This window comes from Saimiri boliviensis, chromosome 1 (genome assembly GCF_048565385.1).
Source record: "Saimiri boliviensis isolate mSaiBol1 chromosome 1, mSaiBol1.pri, whole genome shotgun sequence".
In the NCBI taxonomy this organism is placed as follows: domain Eukaryota; kingdom Metazoa; phylum Chordata; class Mammalia; order Primates; family Cebidae; genus Saimiri; species Saimiri boliviensis.
In genome coordinates this window covers 64,923,667-64,939,029 of record NC_133449.1, presented here as the reverse complement: position 1 = coordinate 64,939,029, position 15,363 = coordinate 64,923,667, and the positions used below count along the sequence as shown (strand labels likewise).

General features: G+C 43.4%; 1 non-coding gene across 1 annotated transcript; it reads left to right on the top strand.

Annotated features, from left to right (window-relative positions):
- Positions 1–10,642: 10,642 nt before the first annotated feature.
- On the top strand, positions 10,643–10,749 carry LOC120361949 (U6 spliceosomal RNA). Its single transcript, XR_005577980.1, has one exon. It is a non-coding gene; the product is annotated as a U6 spliceosomal RNA (small nuclear RNA).
- The last annotated feature ends 4,614 nt before the right edge of the window (positions 10,750–15,363 follow it).

Genomic DNA, 15,363 nt, shown 5'->3' with positions numbered 1-15,363 from the left:
TAAATCTTCTGGGTCTCTTTCAGGGGGCTTCTCTTCCTTTCCCAAATTTTTTTTTGCCCCAAAGCAGGGGGTTGCCCAGGCTGGAGTGCAGGGGTGCAATCATGGCTCATGACAGTCTCAACATCCAGGGATCAAGCGATCCTCAGCCTCAGCCTCCTGAGTAGCTGGGACCACAGGCACCTGCCACCACACCTGGCTAACTTTCCTAGCTTTTGTAGAAATGGGATTTCACCATGTTGCCCAGGCTGGTCTTGAACTCCTTGGCTCAAGTGATCTGCCCACCTTGGTCTCCCAAAGTGCTAGGATTATAGGCATGAGCCAGCGTGCCTGGCCTCCAAATTCTTAATGTTGGTTTATTTCTCAGCCCTCTTCTCTTTTTAGTCCTTAGACTTCTAAAGATTCCCTTTTACACATGTGGCTTTATTCATTCTGTAAATGTTCTCACCTCCCATATATCTACTTCCAGCCCAGTTCTCTTTCCTGAACCTGAGATGAACACTTACAAATGCCATGAAGCACCTCATACATACTTTTTTCAAATTTATTTATTTATTTATTTGTTTATTTATTTATTTATTTTTTTGAGACGGAGTTTCGCTCTTGTTACCCAGGCTGGAGTGCAATGGCGCGATCTCGGCTCACTGCAACCTCCACCTCCTGGGCTCAGGCAATTCTCCTGCCTCAGCCTCCTGAGTAGCTGGGATTACAGGCACGTGCCACCATGCCCAGCTAATTTTTGTATTTTTTAGTAGAGACGGGGTTTCACCATGTTGACCAGGATGGTCTCGATCTCTCGACCTCGTGATCCACCCGCCTCGGCCTCCCAAAGTGCTGGGATTACAGGCTTGAGCCACCGCGCCCGGCCAAATTTATTTATTTTTAAGTTGACATATAAAATTGCATGTATTCGTTGTATACCCACACATACTTTCTTTTCTTTCTTTTTTTTTTTTTTTTTTTTTCTTTTTTTTTTTATTGCATTTTAGGTTCACCACATTGGCCAGGCTGGTCTTGAACTTCTGATCTTGTGATCCACCTGCCTCAGCCTCCCAAAGTGCTGGGATTACAGGTGTGCACCACCACACCCGGCCCATACTTTCAAATTCAACAAATTTTATTAGTTTGCTAGGGCTGCCATAACAAAATAATATAGACTGGGTTACTAAAACATCACAGTTCTGGAGGCCAGAAGTTCAAGATCAAGGTGGTGGCAGGTTTAGTTTCTTCTGAGGCCTCTCTCCTTGGCTTGCAGATGGCCACCTTCTTATATGATCTCATATAGTTATTTCTCAGTCTGTGTATTGATTATATCCTATCTCCTGTTACCTTTTTAAATTTTATTTATTTATTTTTAGAGGCAGGGTTTTGCTCTGTTGCCCAGGCTACAGTGCAGTGACACAATTATAGCTCACTGCAGCCTTGAACTTAGGGGTTCAAGTGATCTTCCCTCCTCAGCCTCTCCAGTAGCTGGTACTACAGGTATGCATCACCACACCTAATTTTTTACTTTTGTAGAGACTGAAGTCTCACTATACTTACTGGGCTGGTCTTGAACACCTGGCATCAAGCAATCTTCCAGCCTTGGCCTCCCAAAGCGCTGGGATTACCTCTCGGTCACTACTCTCAGCCCTAACCTCCTTTTCTTTTCTTTTTTTTTTTTTTTTGAGACGGAGTTTTGCTCTTGTTACCCAGGCGGGAGTGCAATGGCGCGATCTCGGCTCACCGCAACCTCCTCCTCCTGGGTTCAGGCAATTCTCCTGCCTCAGCCTCCTGAGTAACTGGGATTACAGGCATGTGCCGCCATGCCCAGCTAATTTTTTTGTATTTTTAGTAGAGACGGGATTTCACCATGTTGACCAGGATGGTCTCGATCTCTTGACCTCGTGATCCACCCGCCTCAGCCTCCCAAAGTGCTGGGATTACAGGCTTGAGCCACCACGCCCGGCTCCCTAACCTCCTTTTCTTACAAGGACACCAGTCATATTGAATTAGCCCCCATTAATTGACCTTATTTTACCCTAATCATCTCTTTAAAGACTCTATGTTCAGGCCGGGCATGGTGGCTCACGCCTGTAATCCTAGCACTTTGGGAGACTGAGGCAGGTGGATCACTTGAGGTCAGAAGTTTGAGACCAGCCTGGCCAACATGGTGAAACCCCATCTGTACTAAAAACACAAAAATTCACCAGGTGTGATGGCCTGCCTATAATCTCAGCTACTTGGGAGGCTGAGGCAAGAGAATCACTTGAACCTGGGAGGCAGAGGTTGCAGTGAGCCAAGATCACACCATTCCCCTCCATCCTGGACAACAGAGCAAGACTCCATGTCAAAAAAAAAAAAAAAAAAAAAAAAAAAAAAGACTATATTCATGTTCATTACTTGAGCCCAAGAGTTCAAGGCTGCTGTGAGCCATGATTGTGCCACTGTTTTCCATCCTGGAAGACAGGGTAAGACTCTGTTTCAAAAAAAAGAAAGGAGGCCCTATCTCTAAAGACAGTCACATTCTGGGGCACCGGGGTTAGAATTTCAATATATGAATTTTGAAGGCATAAGAATCAGCCCATAATAAAATGAAAAGTTGAACTCATCATCTTCCCCATCCCCACCTGGTCCCTCTCCTTTATTCCCTCTCTTGGTGAATCTCTGAAAGCCCTAACCAGAAACAGTGTTTTCTTTTCTTTTTCAAGGAAAAGAAGCACTCCCACCTAGACACTGCAGAGGGCGTGGTTGCCTCTTTCCTGATTCCCAGATGCCATTTTGTAGGAAAGCCACTAAAGACCAACAAGATTGTGTCAAAAGAATTCTGGACACAAGTCAAGATGCTTCTACTGGACAAAGGCACAACAAATTGAGCACCAATGAGAATAACAAGCCAAAGATTTGAAATATAGAAGTGTTCCAGAAAATGAATGAAGTAGGAATTATTGAGTTGGAATAGCACCAGTTCACAGCCCATAAGGAATTAATGGATCTAAGCCGTGATTGTCAATGGCTGTTGACACCCCAAACATGAAAGAGATAACTAGGAACTGTGTGCCTCCTGATGGAAGAATACATCACCGTCTATGAGGTAGTCTTGCCCCACCCCCCAATTTAACCAGAATCTGATCAAACATCTATATGCAACTATATATAAATTTACAGGAAATATATGGGACAGAGAAAAGCATTAAACCAATAACATAGGAATGCAATCAGCAAAATTCAGACAATGGGAAACTTTATCTGACAATGCAGTTTTTTTCAACAAACAGCAAACAGTCCAGTTTTTTCAACAAATTGCCAAAAAAAATCCAGTATTTTTCAACAAATTGCAAAAAAAAAAAAAAAAAAAGAGAGAGAGAGAAGAACCTTATAACTTGAAAAACACATTTTTAAAAATAGGTAGATACACCAGTAGCAATGAGCACATCCAGCAGCCAGTTCATGGTTTCTAACTACTGTCCTCCAATACAAAGAGCCAGACTTCGAGAAATATCTGATTCTAGGACTAGGGCAGAGAAAACACAAGGTTAGCCTGGGTCATTTTGTAATGCCAGAAAGTAAGGAAGTTGTCAGGGCAGAAAAGGGGGTGAGGAAGGTGCGGTAGGTCAACAGACTACAGGAGCCAACCAGAAAACAGGCTCCCAATGGCCAGAGCTGGAATAATTTGAGCCACAAAATAAATTATAATAGTATTGGATTATAACCCATAAAATAAAATAAATATTCATGTATCTATATGATATCAATAAAATAAATGAAAGAAAAGAGAAAAATCTGCCTTACAGAATTCTAAGTAATATATGTAGATATATTACATAAAAGGTGGAGTTTATTTCCCTCTCCTTGAGTGAGGGCTGGTCTCAGAGACTCACCTTCAAAGAATAGAGTATGAAAAATAGCAGTTTTACAATAGCAAAACCTGGCAGTCATCACCTTAATTGAGTGATCCAGATTAACATCACCAGTAATAAATCCCATGGAAAGCATGTACTCCTGACATGCAGCCATGAGAAAGGCATATCAGGTGTGGTGGCTCACACCTGGAATCCCAGCACTTGGGAGGCGTAGGAGGGCAGATCACTTGAGGTCGACACCAGCCTGGCCAACATGGCAAAACCCTGTCTTTACTAAAAGTACAAAGATTAGCCAGTATGGTGGTGGGCACCTGTAATCCCAGCTACTCAGGAGGCTGAGGCAGAAGTTTTAAGATCTTCTAGGCCAACTGACGGCCCCATAGATGCCATGTTAACCTCTGTGACCTGCACGAACACTCCAGATGAGTTCCTGGAAAATCTAAAGCAACTGGAAGACCATGAAAAGAGGAAGAAATGATCAACCCCTGCGGTGCCTACTTAACTTAAATTAACACATTCTCTATTGTTCCTCATTCCTGTTCCAATTGATAAGGCCATTGGACCTTGTAACCTACCTTGGTCAACCTTGTGACTCCACACCCTGCGACCCCCTCCCAGCTTGCAAAAAACTGCCCTAAAGTTACTTCTGTAACTTTCCACTGTTTATCGCAAACATATAAAACCAACTCCTATCCCTCTGCCCTCCGCAGACGCCCTTTTAGGCCTCAGCCTACCTGCACCTAGGCGAATAAACAGCCATGTTGCTCACACAAAGCCTGTTTGGGGGGCTCTTCATTTAGAGCGCATGTTTTAACAGAAGTGAGCTGAGATTTCACCATTGCATTCCAGCCTGGGCCACAAGAGCGAGGCTCCATCTGGAAAAAAAAAACAAATAAAGACACGATCGAATGAAACCCAAAAAAAGTAGGGAAAAAGTACTGCAGAAGTAGGTGAGGCAGTTAATTTTTTTTTCTTTTTTACGATCCCACAGGTTGTAAGTTATTTTTTTTAAATCATATTATTTTCTGGATTTGAGTATGTTTTTTGTATTTGTCAGCTTAAATTTTTTTTTGGAATAATTTTAGATTTACAGAAAGTTACAAAGATAGTACAGAAAGTTCCCATATACCCTTCACTCAGCTTCCCTTCATGTTAACATTTTACTAGTACATAATACTTTCTCCCTACTTTTTTTTTTCTTTTTGTCCAAACTAAGAAACCAACATTTGGTACAATACAATTAACTAGACGACAGACTTTATTCAGATTTAACCAGTTTTCCCATTAATTTTTTTTTCTGTTCCAAGATCCAATCCAGGATCCCACACTGCATTTAGTCATCGTGTCTCCTCAGTTTCCTCCCATCTGTGATGTTTACTTTATAGTAATTCATTAAATGGTACATTTGCTTGATGTGATTTTCTAAATTCATGTTATATTTAACAACACAAATAAAAACAAAAACAAAATAATCATAATGGTTTTTCACAGCTGTTAGAATCAGGGCAGCCGCCCCCAGCCTGACCATCCAGGCTGTGCACGGCCTGGTCCTGGCCCACCTCTGCAGCCTCTCCGGGCCTCACAATGACCCAGGCAGGCTGCTTCCTTTCAGTCTTTCACATTTACCTTGCTCCTTCCTGCCACAAGGGCTTTGCAGGCACTATTGCCTCCTCCCAGCACACTATTCCCTCTTCTTTACCAAAGTAACTCCTACCCCACCATTGACATCATCCCAGCATCCCTCTAACAGTCCAGCCTTCCCTGGGCTCCCTGGCCAGGCAGTGACAAAGATTCCTTGCTTGACTAAACTTCAGTCAACCTCCCGAATTTTGCGCTAGGCCCATCTGTGCATTTCCTTGTAAAATCTAGTTTTAGCAAGGAATCTTGCTAAGTCATCAAGAACATCTCCCTTGGATATCTGATCTCGATTACCATTGATATCTGATTGGGTTTCTCACCCTCCCCTATACCCTGGAGTGATAGCTGATCACCTGGACTGACTTTAGCAAGAATCCTGTGAGGTCGGTTTAGCCAGAATGACCCCTTATCCTAGATGTTAGCTCTTAGTCATTTACCATCCACTGACCCCACCCTGCTTCTTGGCTACAAATTCCGACTTGCCCATGCTGTATTCAGAATTGAGCCCAGTCCCTTTCCCCTGTTGAAAAATCCCACTGTAGCGATTCCTATGCCTATAACGATGGTCTTGAATAAAGTCTTCCTTACCATGCTTTAACAAATGTTATTGAATAACTGTCTTTAATAGTAAGATCTCCTTACCACAAGCTGTCCTCACCATCCACAGGGGCAATGTTACACTCGTTTGAGTGGTTATTTGTGTTTGTGTCTCTTTCCTTGCTAGACTATAAGCTCCATGACAGCAGGAACCACACCTGCCTGGTTGACCTCCACATCTTTTTTTTTTTTTTTTTTTTTTTTTGAGACGGAGTTTCACTCTTGTTACCCAGGCTGGAGTGCAATGGCGTGATCTCGGCTCACCGCAACCTCCGCCTCCTGGGTTCAGGCAATTCTCCTGCCTCAGCCTCCTGAGCAGCTGGGATTACAGGCACTCGCCACCATGCCCAGCTAATTTTTTGTATTTTTAGTAGAGACGGGGTTTCACCATGTTGACCAGGATGGTCTCGATCTCTTGACCTCGTGATCCACCCGCCTCGGCCTCCCAAAGTGCTGGGATTACAGGCTTGAGCCACCGCACCCGGCCTGACCTCCACATCTTTAGCGTCCACTGTTGTGCCTGGCACACACCAGGTGCTCAAGAAATATTTGTTGATTTAAGAAAGAAACAAAAGTTGGCCGGGCGCGGTGGCTCAAGCCTGTAATCCCAGCACTTTGGGAGGCCGAGGCGGGTGGATCACAAGGTCGAGAGATCGAGACCAACCTGGTCAACATGGTGAAACCCCGTCTCTACTAAAAATACAAAAAATTAGCTGGGCATGGTGGCACGTGCCTATAATCCCAGCTACTCAGGAGGCTGAGGCAGGAGAATTGCCTGAACCCAGGAGGCGGAGGTTGCGGTGAGCCGAGATGGTGCCATTGCACTCCAGCCTGGGTAACAAGAGCGAAACTCCGTCTCAAAAAAAAGAAAAAAGAAACAAAAGTGGCCGGGCGCAGTGGCTCACACCTGTAATCCCAGCACTTTGGGAGGCTGAGGCGGGTGGATCACCTGAGCTCAGAGTTTAAGACCAGCCTGACCAGCATGGAGAAACTCCATCTCTAAAAAAAAATAAATAAATAAATAAAAATAAATGACAAAACATGCCCAAAAGGTGGAGTGGGGAAAGGAAAAAGGAGGAGGGAATTACCACAGTGTTTTTAGCCTATTTATTCCCTTTTCATAAAGGTGGAGAAGGAAGGTCAATAGATACTGCTCACTAGTGTGTAAACTGCCAGTAAAATCTTCTTAGGGCTGGGTGCGGTGGTTCACGCCTATAATTCCAGCACTTTGAGAGACTGAGGTAGGTGGATCACTTGAGGTCAGGAGTTCGTGACCAGCCTGGCCACCATGGTGAAACCCCATCTCTACTAAAAATTCAAAAAAATTAGTGCAATGTGGTGGCGGGTACCTGTAATCCCATCTATTAGGCAGAGGCAAGAGAATCACTTGAACCCGGGAGGCAGAGGTTGCAGTGAGCCAAGATTGTGCCATTGCACTGCAGCCTCGGTAACAGAGCAAGACTCTGTCTCAAAAAAAAAAAACAACAAAAAACAATTTTTTCAAAAAAATAAAATCTTAGGAAGGTGAATCCTGGTAAATCAGGAGATGACCCTTTTGTTTTTGCTGGGCACATGGATGGGTTCTCAATGAGGACAGTTGGTCTGGGAGCTGAGTTTGAGAGGAGATGCTGAAGAACTAAATTGCTGTGTAGAGTAAAAATTTCCAGTTTCCCAGAGCCATCCAGCAATTCAAGAGGGAGGAGCAGGTAGGAGAGATCAGAAGGGACAGCAGAGCCAGCAAATTACAAGTCATGTGCTTTTCAGCCTTATTTTTATTATTCATTTCTAATTTTAGTCTATATGATACTGATTCTGTGACACTTATTACAGTTCCTTTTAGGCCAATTTAAGTATTCCTCTAGCACTTAAAAAGCATGTGAATTCCCTGCTAGGTGTGGAGTTCAATTGTATCTAATAGATCAAATGTATTAATTGTATGGTTTAGATTTTTTTTTTTTTTTTTTTTTTTTAGAGACAGGGTGTCACCATATTGGTTAGGCTGGTCTTGAACTCCTGACCTCAGGTGATCCACCCACCTTGGCCTCCCAAAGTGCTGGGATTACAGGCGTGAGCCACCCCGCCTGGCCTGTTTAGATTTTTAATATCCCTATTTATTTTCTCTCTGATTGCTCTCTCGTTCTCTAAAAGTAGTGGCTTTTGGAATTGCACAGGCATAAGCGTATTTATTTAAAAGTTTAAAAATAGGCCAGTGACTCAGGAAACTGAAATGGGAGGATGGCTTGAGCCCAGAAGTTTCAGGCAACGGTGAGCTGTGATTGAGCCACTTCGCTCCAGCCCGGGTGATGGACAGAGCTCTGGTCTCTAGGGGAGGAAAGAACAAAGAAAAGAAACAAAACCAAATGAAAAAGTAACAGTTTTGAAAAATTACACGTTCTTTTATTTCCAGCTTTAGGTTCAGTGGGTACCTGTGCAGGTTTGATGCATGAGTAAATTGTGTGTTGCACATAATTACATTTTTCAAATTGTTAGGAGTGGGGAAAAGCAACAAAGAAAACACAGGCCAGAAAGCAAACGACAGAAAACAAGAAAAACAATAAGGGAGTATTTAAAAAGCAACATGAAATAACAGAAGATGACAAGACTAACCTATCTGTAGAGCTATAATTGATTGGCAGAAACTCACAATTAAAATTAAGTACTTTCAGGTGAGATTTAAAAACACTAAATGCAGCCGGGCACGGTAGCTCAAGCCTGTAATCCCAGCACTTTGGGAGGCTGAGGCGGGTGGATCACAAGGTCGAGAGATCGAGACCATCTTGGTCAACAAGGTGAAACCTCGTCTCTACTAAAAATACAAAAAATTAGCTGGGCATGGTGGTGCGTGCCTGTAATCCCAGCTACTCAGGAGGCTGAGACAGGAGAATTGCCTGAACCTAGGAGGCAGAGGTTGCGGTGAGCCGAGATCGTGTCATTGCACTCCAGCCTGGGTAACAAGAGCAAAACTCCGTCTCAAAACAACAACAACAACAAAAAACAAAAAAACAAAAAAACAAAAAAACAAAAAAAAAAACCCACTAAATGCAAACATATGCTATCAATAAAAAATATGCTTAAAATACAGTTGCAGCCTGGTGTGGTGGTATGTGCCTATAATCCCAGCTACTTGTGAGGTGGAGGCAGGAGGATTACTTGAGCCCAGGAATTTGAAACTAGCCTGGATGACACAGCAAGACACCATCTGTGTGTGGTTTGTGCGTCAATTAAAAAAAAATTGCATAAAGAATTTGAAAGTAGGCCGGGCTTGGTGGCTCACGCCTGTAATCCCAACACTTTGGGAGGCCGAGGCAGGTGGATCACAAGGTCAAGAGATCAAGACCATCCTAGCCAACATGGTAAAACCCCGTCTCTACTAAAAAATACAAAAATTAGCTGGGCATGGTGGCACGCATCTGTAGTCCCAGCTATTCGGGAGGCTGAGGCAGAAGAATTGCTTGAACCCGGGAGGTGGAGATTGCAGTGAGCCGAGGTTGCCCCACTGCACTCCAGCCTGGCACCTGGCAACAAAGCAAGACTCTGTCTCAAAAAAAAAAAAAAAAAGAAAAAGAAAAAAAGAATTTGAAAGCAAAAGAATTTAAAATCTCAATAAATTTTTAAATAACTTGACAAATTGATTTCAAAGCATGTTCAAAAGAGTAGATTCAGAGGGTAACAAATATTTGTTGAGTGCTTAATAGGTACCAGGTATGTATTATAAAGCTGTAATAATTAAAACAATGTGAGGTGGAGCCAGAAATCTACAAACAGAGTCAGCAGAAACAGAATAGAAAGTCTGGAAATAGTCTTACATATGTATAAGATTTGATCTGTTATAAAGATGGTATTTCAAATATGTAGGAAAAAGACAATTTTACTTTTATTTATTAAAAAATAGTAATAAATATTAAATGTAAAGGTAAATCTCAGCTCGTAAAAAAGATGACAGAATAAAGATCTAAACATAAAGTGGTACTAAAGTAACAGAATAAAATATAGGAATTTAAGATTCCCTCTCTGGGTCCTCTCCCACGACAGTGTGGGAGCTGCCTTTTCTCTCTGTCTAATATATATATGAGTTTATTTTTTATATTTGGGATTCTATCTCAACTACTTGAAGAATTTGAATAAATAGTTCACAAGTGAAATATAAAGGGCAATTAACCCCGTGAAAAAATGCTTAACCTCACTACTAGTTTAAAATTGAAATTAACATAGCAGTGATGGGGAAGGATACCCTTGATGTAAGCACAAACTGGCACAACCTTTTTGGAAATAAATACATTAATATCTACCAACAATTTTAAATGGGTGGTTCCTTTAATCTGGCAACTCCATTTCTAAGAATTTACCCTGTGGAAATCCTCACACAAGTGTTCAAAGAATGTTGTATTAATATAAGTATGTGGATTTCTGCATGACTTAAAATAGTAATGCTGGACATGATGGCTCATCTCTGTAATTCCAACACTTTAGGAGGCCAAGGCAGGTGGATCTCTGGAGCCCAGGAGTTCCAGACCAGCCTGGGCAATATGGTGAGACCTCATCTCTACAGGAAAAAAAAAAAATTAGCTGTGCTCACTTCGGCAGCACATATACTAAAATTGGAACCATACAGAGAAGATTAGCATGGCCCCTGCTCAAGGATGACACACAAATTCTTGAAGCGTTCCATATTAAAAAAAAAAAAAATTAGCTGCTAGTGGGGGCACACACCCATAGTTCCAATTACTCAGGAGGCAGAGGCAGGAGGACTGCTTGAGCCTATGAGTTTGAGGCTGCAGTGAGCTATGATCATGCCACTGTACTCCAACCTGGGTGGCAGAGCAAGACCCTGTCTCAAAAAAAAGAAAAGAAAAAAGAAGAAAGAGAGAAGAAAAGGAGGCCGGTGGCTCACACCTGTAATCCCAACACTTTCGAAGGCCAAGGTGGGTGGATCACCTGAGGTCAGGAGTTCCAGACCAGCCTGATCAACATGGTGAAACCCTGTCTCTACTAAAAACATAAAATTAGCCAGGCATAGTGGTGCATGCCTGTAGTCCCAGCTACTCGGGAGACTGTGGCAGAATTGCTTGAACCTGGGAAACGGAGGTTGCAGTGAGCTGAGGTAGCACTATGGCACTCCAGCCTGGGCAACAAAAGTGAAACTCATCTGAAAAAAAAAAAAATTGAAGAAAGGCAATTGAGGGAGGGAAGGAAAAGGCTGGTGGGGCCTGAGCAGGAGGAAAGGCAGGCACCACCCTTCAGGGCCTCATGGGCTCCTAAGAATTTGGGATTTCCTCCTAAGGGCAATGCAAAATCATTTAAGGATTAGAAAAATGCTTCTTTTTAAAAAATGTGATTCAGACCAGGCAGTCTCTGTAGCCGTGTTTTGGGCAAGGGTGTGGGTATATCCTGGTTGAAGCAGTTACCCAGAGGAAAATGGGAGGAGGGCCAGGAAGGCAACCAGAAGACCGCCAGGGGAACTCTTCAGCATGAGACTCCGGAGGGACTGGCTGACAGTGCCAAGGCCCAGGCTGCTGATCCAGACTGCAGACTGGAGGATCACAGTATTCTTGGATGGGGATGAGGGTGTAGCCAGTGGGTCAATTTTGGTAAGGCTGTCAGACTTTTTGAAAGACCAGCCTCGGAATCCTAACCTAAGACAAGGGCTGCAGGAGACCAGCACTCAGGGTGGAGGAAGTTGCTGTGGGTATCATTTCTTGAGGGATAGGGAAAGGGAGGGCTCAGGAGGGAACTTAGGTGGAAAAGCTTGGCCTCTGAGTACTACAGCATTCTAATGTATACTTTTTTTTTTTTTTTTTTGAGACGGAGTTTCGCTCCTGTTACCCAGGCTGGAGTGCAATGGCGCGATCTCGGCTCACCGCAACCTCCGCCCTCTGGGTTCAGGCAATTCTCCTGCCTCAGCCTCCTGAGTAGCTGGGATTACAGGCACGCGCCACCATGCCCAGCTAATTTTTTGTATTTTTAGTAGAGACGGGGTTTCACTATGTTGACCAGGATGGTCTTGATCTCTTGACCTCGTGATCCACCCGCCTCGGCCTCCCAAAGTGCTGGGATTACAGGCTTGAGCCACCGCGCCTGGCCTCTAATGTATACTTTTAAGATTTCTTTTTTTGTGCATTGTAATTCATACCAAGATTTCATTCAGCTAAGTCTGTTAACCTTCCACCTGTGCTGAAGCAAATAATTAAACAGGCCTGTGTCCCTGTCCCAGACAGAAAACAACATTCTCAGTACCCCCTTTTCCTGCACTGCCGAGGGTGCCAAGATGCTCTCATCTTTCTTTTTTCTTTTCTTTTCTTTTCTTTTTTTTTTTTTTGAGACAGAGTTTCGCTCTTATTGCCCAGGCTGGAGTGCAATGGCACTATCTCAGCTCACTGCAACCTCTGCCTCCTGTGTTCAAGTGATTCTCTTGCCTCAGCCTCCCAAGTAGCTGAGATTACAGGCACGCACCACCACACACAGCTAATTTTGTATTTTTAGTAGAGACGGGGTTTCTCCCTGTTGGTCAGGCTGGTCTCGAGCTCCCAACTGCAGGTGATCCACCTGCCTTGGCCTCCCAAAGTGCTGGGATTACAGACGTGAGACACCAGGCCTGGTCAATGCTCTCATCTTTCAAGAGAGGGTGGTGGTCCTGGAGCTCCAGGAGGTAAGCGTCAGTACATGGCAAAGTGGAAAATACGAGTGAAGTATGAAGAGGAGAGACTCCGTCACTAGCCAAATATTTCAGAGAAGTCAGAAGCTTGATAAAAAGAACAAGTCCCTGCAATAACACGGGCGGGTGATTTTCAGCAAGAAGATGTATAGATGACACAGGCTGAAATAATCAGGCAACTGGAGAAGTAGCCCCACTTGTCCCTCTTTTGAACCTCTCAAGCAGATAAGTGTAATTCATGCTAGTAAAAAAAAAAAAAAAAAAAAAAAGTCACATTCATTCAAAGTGATTCAGTCACATCCTCAGATCCAAATGTGGCTGCAGGAAGCCCTGGTACGCAGCCTAAAGTGGAAGTCACACACACCTATGCCTGTAGGAGCCGGGCGGGCATCACAGGGAGGCAAGCAGGCCCCAGGGTCGTGGGGCATCCTAGCTCAGCTCCAGGCAGTTAGTACTGCCATGCTGTTGGGGAAGATCTATGCTTTCTAATTTTCCAGTTAAATAACAATAACAGAACTATAAATCCAGATTTTAATGTGAAATTTTAGAATTTTTCTACATTTACAACTAATTCAAAAATTATAAAATAGAAATCAAATATGCTTGAGGTTGGATATTATAGTAATATTAGCTTCCTGTTGCCACTACAACAATTACCATGAACTTGATCACTTAAAACAGCACAGATTTGGCCGGCCGTGGTGGCTCACGCTTGTAATCCCAGCACTTCGGGAGGCTTAGGCTGGTGGATCACTTGAGGTCAGGAGTTCGAGACTAGCCTGGCCAATATGTTGAAACCCCGTCTCTACTAAAAATATGGAAATTAGCCAGGTGTGGTGGTGCGCACCTGTAATCCCAGCTGCATGAAAGTCGCTTGAACTTGGGAGGTGGAGATTGCAGTGAGCCAAGATCGTGCCACCGTACTCCAGCCTGGGCAAGAGAGTGAGACTCTGTCAAAAAAGGGAGGAAAGGAGGAAGGGAGGATGGGAGGAAGGGAGGGGCAAGGTGGGGCAGTACAGGCCCCATCACCACAAAAAATACAAAAATTAGCCGGGTGTGGTGGCACATGCCTACAATCTCAGCTACACTGGAGGTTTAGGCAGGATAATTGCTTGAATCTGGGAGGCAGAGGTTTCAGTGAGCAGAGATCATGCCACTGCACTCCAGCCTGGGCAACAGAGCAAGGTTCTGTCTCAAAAACACAAAACAAACAAACAAACAAACAAACAAAATATATATATGTAAATGAGATAATACAATATATAGTCTTTACGTCTGTCTTTCACTTAGTATAATATTTTTGAGGTTCATCTATGTCCTAGTGTATATTAGTAGTTCTTTTTTTTCATCTTTTATTATTATTATTATTATTCTAGAGATAGGGTCTCTCTATGTTACCCAGGCTGGTCTCCAACTCCTGGGTTCAAGGGATCTTCCCACCCAAGCCTTCCGAAGTACTGGGATTATAATAATATAAATGTGAGCTACTAGGCCTGACCTTTTTACTAAAAAGTACTTCCTTTTTATGCTGTGCTCTGTAGTGTGATTATACCACATTTTGTTTATCCATTAACCTGTTGATGGCTATTTGGACTGTTTCCTGTTTGGGGTTATTATGAATAGTGCTGCTATGAATATTCATGTACAAGTCTTTGTGGACATATGTTTTCATTTCTTTTGAGTACCTAGGAATGGAATTTCTGGGTCAAATGGTAAGTTTAATTTTAACTTTTTAAGGAAATACCAGGCAGGGCGCGGTGGCTCATGCCTGTAATCCCAGCACTTTGGGAGGCCGAGGTGGGCGGATCACAAAATCAAGAGATCAAGACCATCCTGGCCAACATAGTGAAACCCCGTTTCTACTAAAATACAAAAATCAGCTGGGTATGGTGGTACACGCCTGTAGTCCCAGCTACTCGGGAGGCTGAGGCAGGAAAATTGCTTGAAGCTGGGAGGCGGAGGTTGCAGTGAGCCGAGATTGTGTCACTGCACTCCAACCTGGCACCTGGTGACAGAGCAAGACTCTGTCTCAAAAAAAAACCCTACCAAACTGTTCTTCAAAGTGGCTGTAACGTTTAACATTCTCTCTTTCTTTTGTTGTTTTCGTTTTTTTGAGACAGAGCCTCCCTTTGTTGCCCAGGCTAAATTGCAATGGCACGATCTCAGCTCAATGCAACTTCCGACTCCTGAGCTCAAGCAATTCTCCTGCCTCAACCTCCCGAATATCTGAGACTATCATGTGCCCCAACACCTGGCTAATATTTTTGTATTTTTAGTAGAGACGGAGTTTCACCATGTTGGCCAGGCTGGTCTCAAACTTCTGACCTCAAGTGATCCACCCACCTCAGCCTCCCAAAGTTCTGGGATTACGGGTGTGAGCCACCACACCTGACCCATTTTACATTCTCATCAGAAATGTATGAAGGATCCGGTTTCTCCACATCCTTACCAACACTATATTAAATATCTTTTTCCCATTGAATTACCTTGGCATCCTTGGGCTTGGCCAAAAATAAATTGACCTTACATGTGAGATCTGAGCTCTCAATCCTATTCCATTGGCCTATACATCTATCTTTATGCTAGAACCACATTGTTTTGATTATTGTAGCTTTGTCATAAGTTTTGAAATCAGAA